General features: G+C 33.1%; 1 long non-coding RNA gene across 1 annotated transcript; it reads left to right on the top strand.

The window, feature by feature from the left end:
- The first annotated feature begins 1,219 nt into the window (after nt 1-1,219).
- LOC128247126 (uncharacterized) lies at nt 1,220-7,849 on the top strand. Its single transcript, XR_008263551.1, has 3 exons — nt 1,220-1,300; nt 2,155-2,222; nt 7,593-7,849. It is a non-coding gene; the product is annotated as an uncharacterized LOC128247126 (long non-coding RNA).
- The last annotated feature ends 770 nt before the right edge of the window (nt 7,850-8,619 follow it).

Raw genomic sequence — 8,619 nt, 5'->3', positions numbered from 1 at the left:
AAAGAGAACCTTAATTTTAAAAATGGTTGTCACTTACAGTAAGATGTTTGAATGAAATGCCCGAACAATCGACTGCAATAACTATGCTTGTACAGTGTGAGAATTCGGCAAGTAATTAACTTCCCAGAAATTTCTTTCCATGCCACAAAGAAGTTTTAATAAAACATCTAGTTTTGGTTTCCGGAAAGGGAATGACATATATCCATCTTGTCTGCAGTGAATTTGGGCTCATGACCACCGATTTATAATCACTATGTGTCACGTTGAGTTATATGTTTTACAGTTATTCTCTTAATCGCTCATTGACTTCAGTATGGTACGATTTAGACTGGTCATATTTTTGAAATACTTGACGTTTTATATTTTTGAATATGTTCTCACTATGTAAAAGGCTACTTGTAGAATTCACTGATGTATATTATTTCAATTTGTATGTCAAGGTAGCTCTTCTTTTAAGCTGTAGAAACAAATGCTCAGATTCACCTGAATACACACAGGACACTCTCAGCATGTTACTTTTAGGATGTATATCAGCTAGTTTTCATCAGGGACGCTTTCTTTTTACAACTCTACGATATGATATTGCATGTATAAGAAGGGACCTGATAGTAAATCAACATGGTTGCGAGAGGTTCGTTTTTATTTTCTCACGACATGAATAATGGCTATAGGTATCTAGTTATAATAATATGAGAAACACCGTGAGACAGTTCTATAGTAAAACAAATTACATTTATAATGGTTCGGTATCTCGAAAACAGTTCGTCATTGAAGGAACATAACAAAACTGATTTACTCGAAATGTTATGTCTATTAAATAAAAGTGGGAACGTTACAGTCACTAAATATAATAATATTGTGTATAATAAAAATATCTGTTCGCTAAATCTGATATCGCATAGACTTTTATTTTGGCAAAATTTAATGCAAATATTGTAGGGCACTAATGTACTCGAATTAGTTTATTGATTCCATTTTCCCTCATTTTCTGCTGGGAGTTGCATTTAATAAGAAACACACCCACACACACACTCTAACACGCACGCACACACACACACTAACACGCATGCACACACAGACACACACACACGCACACACAAATATACTTCTGTAGCATGACAGGATGCGAACTAAAGTCGCAAGGAAGATGATAATAATTATCCTCGCATCCATTCCATTGTGATACACAATTTATGAATGAACTTCTTGCATCTCTTTTCAGAATGAACCTATACTCTACATATCGCCAACCTCATAATACTTATGAATTGAGATTCATGTTTTTGGAAAATAACACAAAGTAGGTATTTTCTTAGAATGAATACAGTGAAATCGATATATATATATATATATATATATATATATATATATATATATATATATATATATGTATGTATGTATGTATGTATGTATGTATGTATGTATGTATGTGTGTGTGTGTATGTGTGTATACGCATCACAAAATATCCTTTTAACATATTGTTTTTATAGAGCACAACATATACAATGTTTTTTGAGGGAAATGATGTTGTATAGCAATGTTTGTTTAAATGAATTATTATATCAACATAATGCTATTGTTAAATCCCTGAAAAAAAGCAGAGAAAAATACAAAAATATTTATATAACTGATGTAAATGTATTTATTCGAGAGGAATATTTTCAAGTAAATAACTGCTTTATAGGACACTTTCATTACTGCTGTAGCTCCTATTTTAAACTTCATGTTGTTAGTTTTTGTTGATTAAATAAAAGTGGATGAAACTATAGTTGTAACGGCATGCATCATCATATTCGTAAACGTATAATTTAGTTTAAGAACATATGACGGTATATTTACCAATATATATATATATATACAATATCTATAATGTTAAATGCATTGATCAATCATTGTAACACGTTTAACTACATGATTATATATAAAAAAGATAGTGATTCCATATTATCTATAATCTAATTATTTTCTGATCCTAATGATATAAATTTTTCTTATTTAACTCATTTTATACTACTTCGCATTCAAGCGAAATAGCATATTTGCATATCTTTTTAGGTTGTGTCATTCGAAGACGTATTTAATATATCTGCAGAAAATATCCAAAATTTATATACGTTTACATTTTTACTCTTTTACTCTTTTACTTATTTCAGTTATTTGACTGTGACCATGCTGGAGCACCACCTTTAGTCGAGCAAATCGACCCCAGGACTTATTCTTTGTAAGCCTAGTACTTATTCTATACGTAAACACACCATCGGTTGTCAAGCGATGTTGAGGGGATAAACACAGATACACAAACATACACACGCACATACATACATATATACATCTCTACCAAATCCACTCACAAGGCTTTTGTCGGGCGTAGGCTATAATAGAAGACACTTGCACAAAGTACCACGCAGTGGGACTACTAAACCCGGAACCATGTGGTTTGTAAGCAAGCTACTTGCCACACAGCCACTCCTACGCCTATGATACATATATGATATTAATATATACATATTTACTGACACACATACACACACACACACGTATACATTCATACATATCATATTCAAAATTCTGTTTACAGATATCTCGTTGTTCACTATTCTTCGTTGTTTATCATATCCATTTACTTCAGTGTATCACATATATGTTCCTGTAAGTAGTTTATATAGTCATAATTGATTTACTTTGTAAATGAGGATACGTAAAATCAATACATTGGAAATACTTAACTAATATATATTATGTTAAATTAGAACACAGAAGAACTTATCAAATGTTAAATTGCTATGATTCGTTTCCTCTTCCCTTTCTACCTTTTTTCTTGCTCTACTTATTATCATCATTTCATTATGTTTATTATAAGTTGTACAGCACACAGAGAAGAACAAGATGTATTATTAACATCATTATTATTATTAGTAGTAGTAGTACAACTATATGTTTAGTAGTAGTAGTTGTAGTAGCAGCAACAGCAGTAGTAGTAGTAGTAGTGGTAGTAGTAGTAGTAGTAGTAGTAGTAGTAGTAGTAGTAGTAGTAGTAGTAGTAGTAGTAGTAGCAGCAGTAGCAGCAGTGGCGGTAGGTGCAGCAGCCTAAACGTATGCCATATTCGACCCGTGTGCTTGATATCGAAGAAACAACTGCTAAATCACTCTCTATAGACTGTAAATAGTGAAGGAAACATTTGATAAAGTTTTCGCGAATGTACTGAAATTAAAATATTCTGCGTTGCAACAATGTCGCTCATATATCTACTAAACAAGAGTCAACAAAAGAATATACATACATGCACAAACAGAAATGCACACATATATATTGGGTTGGCCAGCAATCCATTCTAAAATTCAAGAATTCTAATAAGTAGTTATATTCAGTCTGTCCGTTAAATATACACATTGCTCGATTCTTGAAACTTGAATGTAATTTAACGCAAACACGTGAGGCTATATTTTGTGTGCATGGGTTTACTCTAAAAATGGAGTGCCAAAACGAACATTATCGACACCTCACGTTTTTCCATTCTGAAAAGGATAAGTACGTGGTGGAAACATGCATAAAGACTTAGAGAGAAGCTGCTATCGCTAGATGTGCATGCTTTAGTGGGCTTTCATAATTTCAATCGGGAAACTTTTCGGTCCTCGATCTAGTCGGTCAGCATAGATTAACAGCACGAAAAGGAGTTAAACGACACCGGCCACTCCTTAATACGACTAAGATGATCGCAGATATTATCTATAGAAGCAAATCATATATATGAAACTTGGTTACATATGTGTTCTGCTCCCACATTAATTGAATGAGGAATCCAAGCGTTTTCCATCTACGCTTCGTTGGAGAAACGTTAAAATAAACCCTTTTAAAGAAAATCATGTGCTAATATGAGACGGAAATGGATACTCTACAGCAATGTGAATCGCAAACTATCATAAGGTCAGTGCAGTGAATAACCACAAGCAACCTCCAAAGCAGAACTTCATTCAAAGATTTTAATTTTCTGAAGTTTTTAGGGTGTTGTATTTACGAGCTTCTGCTAACGGACTGGACCATCTGTTCGGTTGTGTACAGGCACCAGTTCGAGAAATTAAAAGCAATGATCCACCAGAAGCATCCAGCACTTGCAAATCGTAAGAGCTTTGCCATTAATAACAACAATGCCAGATCACACACTTCAGATACGTTTGAAATTATTGGGAATTGACTGGGAACATTTCCATCATCCTTCATATTCGACTGACCTTGCACAGGTTTATATCTCTTTCGGTACTTTCTTGTGAATAATTATATAATCTTAACGGATATTTGTGGAATGTCCAGAAATATAATCTTTAAAACAACCGACTAAAGTCATATCTGGTAGCCCGTACCAGTAGACGAAATTAATGGCAGAACCTCCAGGGTTAACAACCGTATGCCTTTTCATTATTTTCAAGAAAGACGTATTGAACGAAAGGACCAAGGAATGATAGAGCAACACAAGAAGACGTTATAATAGGCAGTTCATCAAGAAAATTTATATAAGGAATAATGTTCATCGATAGCCTGACAATTTATATCGTGCCAGTTTACTTCCAGTTAGTTGAAAAAGATAACAAAAATTGTAAGCAAGAAATTTCGTATAGATTAAATTTTGCAGGCGCAGATTTATGACAGGTTTGAGACAAAATGAAACACACGAATATTATAAGCTGAAATGTGTGAAAGTTCATGAGAATGAAGTCCCTTGGACTTAATAGGGCATGCTTATTTGGTATCTTATTCATGAAACAAATATAACTAATGATTTGAAGCCACCTGCAAAAATATGCAAATATAAAGTTAGAACCATAATGCTTCCAATTATTCTTTTGTATTTTTGCACATTGACGAAACATTTCAAAGTAAGATCTTAATCTTTGTGTTATGTAGAAAAATGTTTACTTTGTTCGGCTAATTTTATTCGGAATATCCTTCAACAAAATTAGGTTATTTATGAAGGATAACAGAAATTGTAGTTGATAAGGGAACAATTCGCTTTCATTTGTAAAATATATTGAAACAAATACTTGATTGGAAATATATGTTATTGATCTTTGAATTATGAAAAGTAAACTCACATTGATAGGATTTGATCTCAGAATTTTCACTGTGAATGAGTAATACATCAAGTGTAACATAAGTTAAAAGCATTCATAAAAATGTGTGTATTATTTACCTTAAAGAAATCTCGCCGTTAACCTAAAGATATGGAATTTATTTACTATATATTACATTCAGTGTTGAATCTATGAGCAGAATTATATTTTCCAAGGTTTACATTCTATTGAAGTGTGTGTGTAAATCTACACACATACACACACATAAATACAAACGTATATATATATATATATATATTTATTTATTTATGCATATTTATGTATCTATCTATGTAATTGTCAGTCTCCGCTTCTCAAATTTGTATCCAAACGAGAAAAAAATGCGCAAAATAGGAGTCATTGTGTAATAATGCTTTCAACAAATGTTGCTAATGTTCAGCATGGGAACATCAGTGAAATTAATCTTATTTGTAAAACGCGCATGAATTTAATCTTTTTCAGTGTATATATGTTAGCTTTGCAAGCGATATTTTCAGCATTCAACAACGAGATAGATTGAACATCATACCCGATACAGGCAGACACTGCGAATAAAATGAGATAGCTTTTAATCAATATTTGGTAGGTCTCATAACGACACTTTACGTACATTAGCAGAAGAATATTTCGAATAATATCGATAGATTTAATTCGCAAGTGTTAGAATTAATCAACATTATTGAAACATTTTGATTCTTCTGTCCCAAAATATATCAAGTAAATGCACCATAGTAAATGTTGAACACAATTATTACTATTTGATAATTTTTAGGAATTTCAAACAGCGAAGACGATACTTTGCGAAGTATCGAATTCTTAAAAATAGGTTTCTCAAATTATTGATTTCTAACATGTGAAGATAATAACGTGGAAATATTTCATGCAAACGGGTTTGAGACTAACTGCATTATCAAGTCTCCATCCAAAGCGATTTAAGAAGCGGGCTTCTCTAACAAGCCTAAGTTTGCAGTGATACGGTATTCATGAATATAATATACTCTGATAATCTGTTCAATATATATGCTATAAAAAAGTTGGGTAAAATATATTTTCTCTAAAGTGTAATAATTTCTTATAGGAACAATTAACGTCTTCAAAACGTATACATTGCTGTTTGTTATTTAATCAACAGTAGCATCACAGGCAGGTATATAAGTGACAGTGTTTATAACTAGATATATAAATCTAATGCCGCTGTCATTCTGTGTTAAACATGTAGTTGAACCTCCAAATATTTTCTCCACTGTACAGATTTGGCATGCGACAAATCTATTGTACGCATGTCTCGACATTCCCCATTGTGACCAAGACAAAAGTATGTGCTGATGTTGTTCAGTTTAACTCTCACTGCAAGCGTTTCAGTGCTGACATTCTGACAACTCTGCCATTCTGTCATATAAGAATGTGAAGTACTGATCAATAAAAGGCACTTCAAAAAACTTCGTTCTCCAACAATGTTGCTAATGCACTGCATTTCGGAGCATGATTACAGAAGTGGCACTACTTTTCATTAGGAAGTCCTTGCTTCTGTTTCGAACAATGCTCCAGCATGATTACAGAAGTGGCACTGTTTTTTGCTGGGGCCTCCGTGCTTCTGTTCCGGAGAATGTTTCTCACAAGAAATGCAATATCGACAACTCTTTCGGGGCGATGGATTGGTCGTCATTGCAGTGCCTGGATAAAATGTTTTGAAGACGGCGAGCTGGCAGAAACGTTAGCACGCCGGGCGAAATACTTATGGGTATTTCGTCTGTCTCTACGTTCTGAGTTCAAAATCCGGCGAGGTCAACTTTGCCTTTCATCCTTTCGTGGTCGATAAATAAAGTACCAGTTTCGTACTGGGGTTCTAATCGACTGGCCCTTCCTTCAAAATTTCCGGCCTTGTGCCTAGAGTAGAAAAGAAAATTGGCAGTTCTTTCAAAACTATATTAAATTATATTAAATAATATCTTCTCAACCACTTTTCGTACATTAACAATTGATGCGCATTCGCATACGTTCATCATAAACATTAATTGCATATATACATACATATAGATATTTATATGATATATAAATAATATATAACCATACACGGGCAGATATGTCTATCCTATCTATCTATCTATCTATCTATCTATCTATCTATCTATCTATCTATCTATCTATCTATCTGTCTGTCTGTCTGTCTGTCTCTCTCTCTCTCTCTCTCTCTCTCTCTATCTATCTATCTATGATAATTACACTGTAGAATGCGTGTGTCTCCGTGCGTGCTTGTACGAATTTGTATGTGGATGCGTGCACAATTTGTAATATAAAAACTCAATCGTCTAAGGCCATGCCAGTTTAGAATATGTTCGGTATTTTAAAGCATAACATCTTTAGACCTCATTTGATTTCGCTACTGAATTTCTTTTTGCATTGTGGATGTGTTTTACTATTGCAACATGTAACTTTTTACCAGCCAAATATTTACCCTTCGCTTTATATTTTTCTCTCATTTCAGGGAGCACATATTGTCTTTTACACAGACTTCCAAAATTACATCGTGTCCATTTCGGTATTAAGAAGAATCACACATTTTGTATGGAGGGCAGCATTTAGTTAGTAATGGAAAGGAATTCTATACATAGGTCCTCTGGTAGTAATTGAAGGATATATTTATTTGCCATTGTGAACGATGACATTATTCTAATTGATAAAATATAATTCAATATTACTGCAAGCCGAAGTAAATTTGCCTAAAAACAAATAAAACACTATCACTTAGTAAGTATCTGTTCAAATCCTACTATGGTTAATTTTGCCTTCATTTTATGGTTCAATAATGTAAGTAAAAATAAATATAGGTCTGTTTAAAAGCTTATGATATCTCTATTGAAGTTATTTTATGCCATAGCGTCATAAATCAATATCGTTGGATATTGGGGTCACATAAGAATGCGAAAATACTTAAAAGTGCAAATATGATTGCCAAAGTAAATATATTGCATTCCATTTACGGATTTAGTTCTGTATCTGACAATCAACAAATATCAATATTAATTACACAAAATATGCGCATTAGCGTTTCCTTTACGATATATTTTAATTAGATCAGTAAGAAGCAAATGCATATACGTATTCATATAGAAATTGAGAAGCATTATATGAGATTTGTGTTGCCTCACCACCCTTCAATCTACATCATTTAAAACTTCATTCTTATAGTGAATAGTATGAGCAATCTCTTCAGTTGTCGTCGCCTGTGTATTTTCGAAAGAAGCCTTATTCAGTGCTCCATGTCGATATAAAATTCACCTTTACGCGATGCGCTCCGAAGAAAAGGCGACAATACAGTAGTAAATAGTTGGGATTTGTAGCGGAAAATGAATTTATTCCATGACACATTCTTACGAGGCAAGCTGCAAAAGTATTTTCCTATATACAAACATGCGATAACACCGCTTGTAAATAATCTCAAAAGTGATATTTGGTATTTCATAGAAATGCAATTGTAAAATGTCTCTTAAAACGAACAATGTCATTGCACT

This window comes from Octopus bimaculoides, chromosome 2 (genome assembly GCF_001194135.2).
Source record: "Octopus bimaculoides isolate UCB-OBI-ISO-001 chromosome 2, ASM119413v2, whole genome shotgun sequence".
In the NCBI taxonomy this organism is placed as follows: domain Eukaryota; kingdom Metazoa; phylum Mollusca; class Cephalopoda; order Octopoda; family Octopodidae; genus Octopus; species Octopus bimaculoides.
Note: the sequence above shows the minus strand (reverse complement) of the source record. Positions and strands in the feature narration are given on the sequence as shown.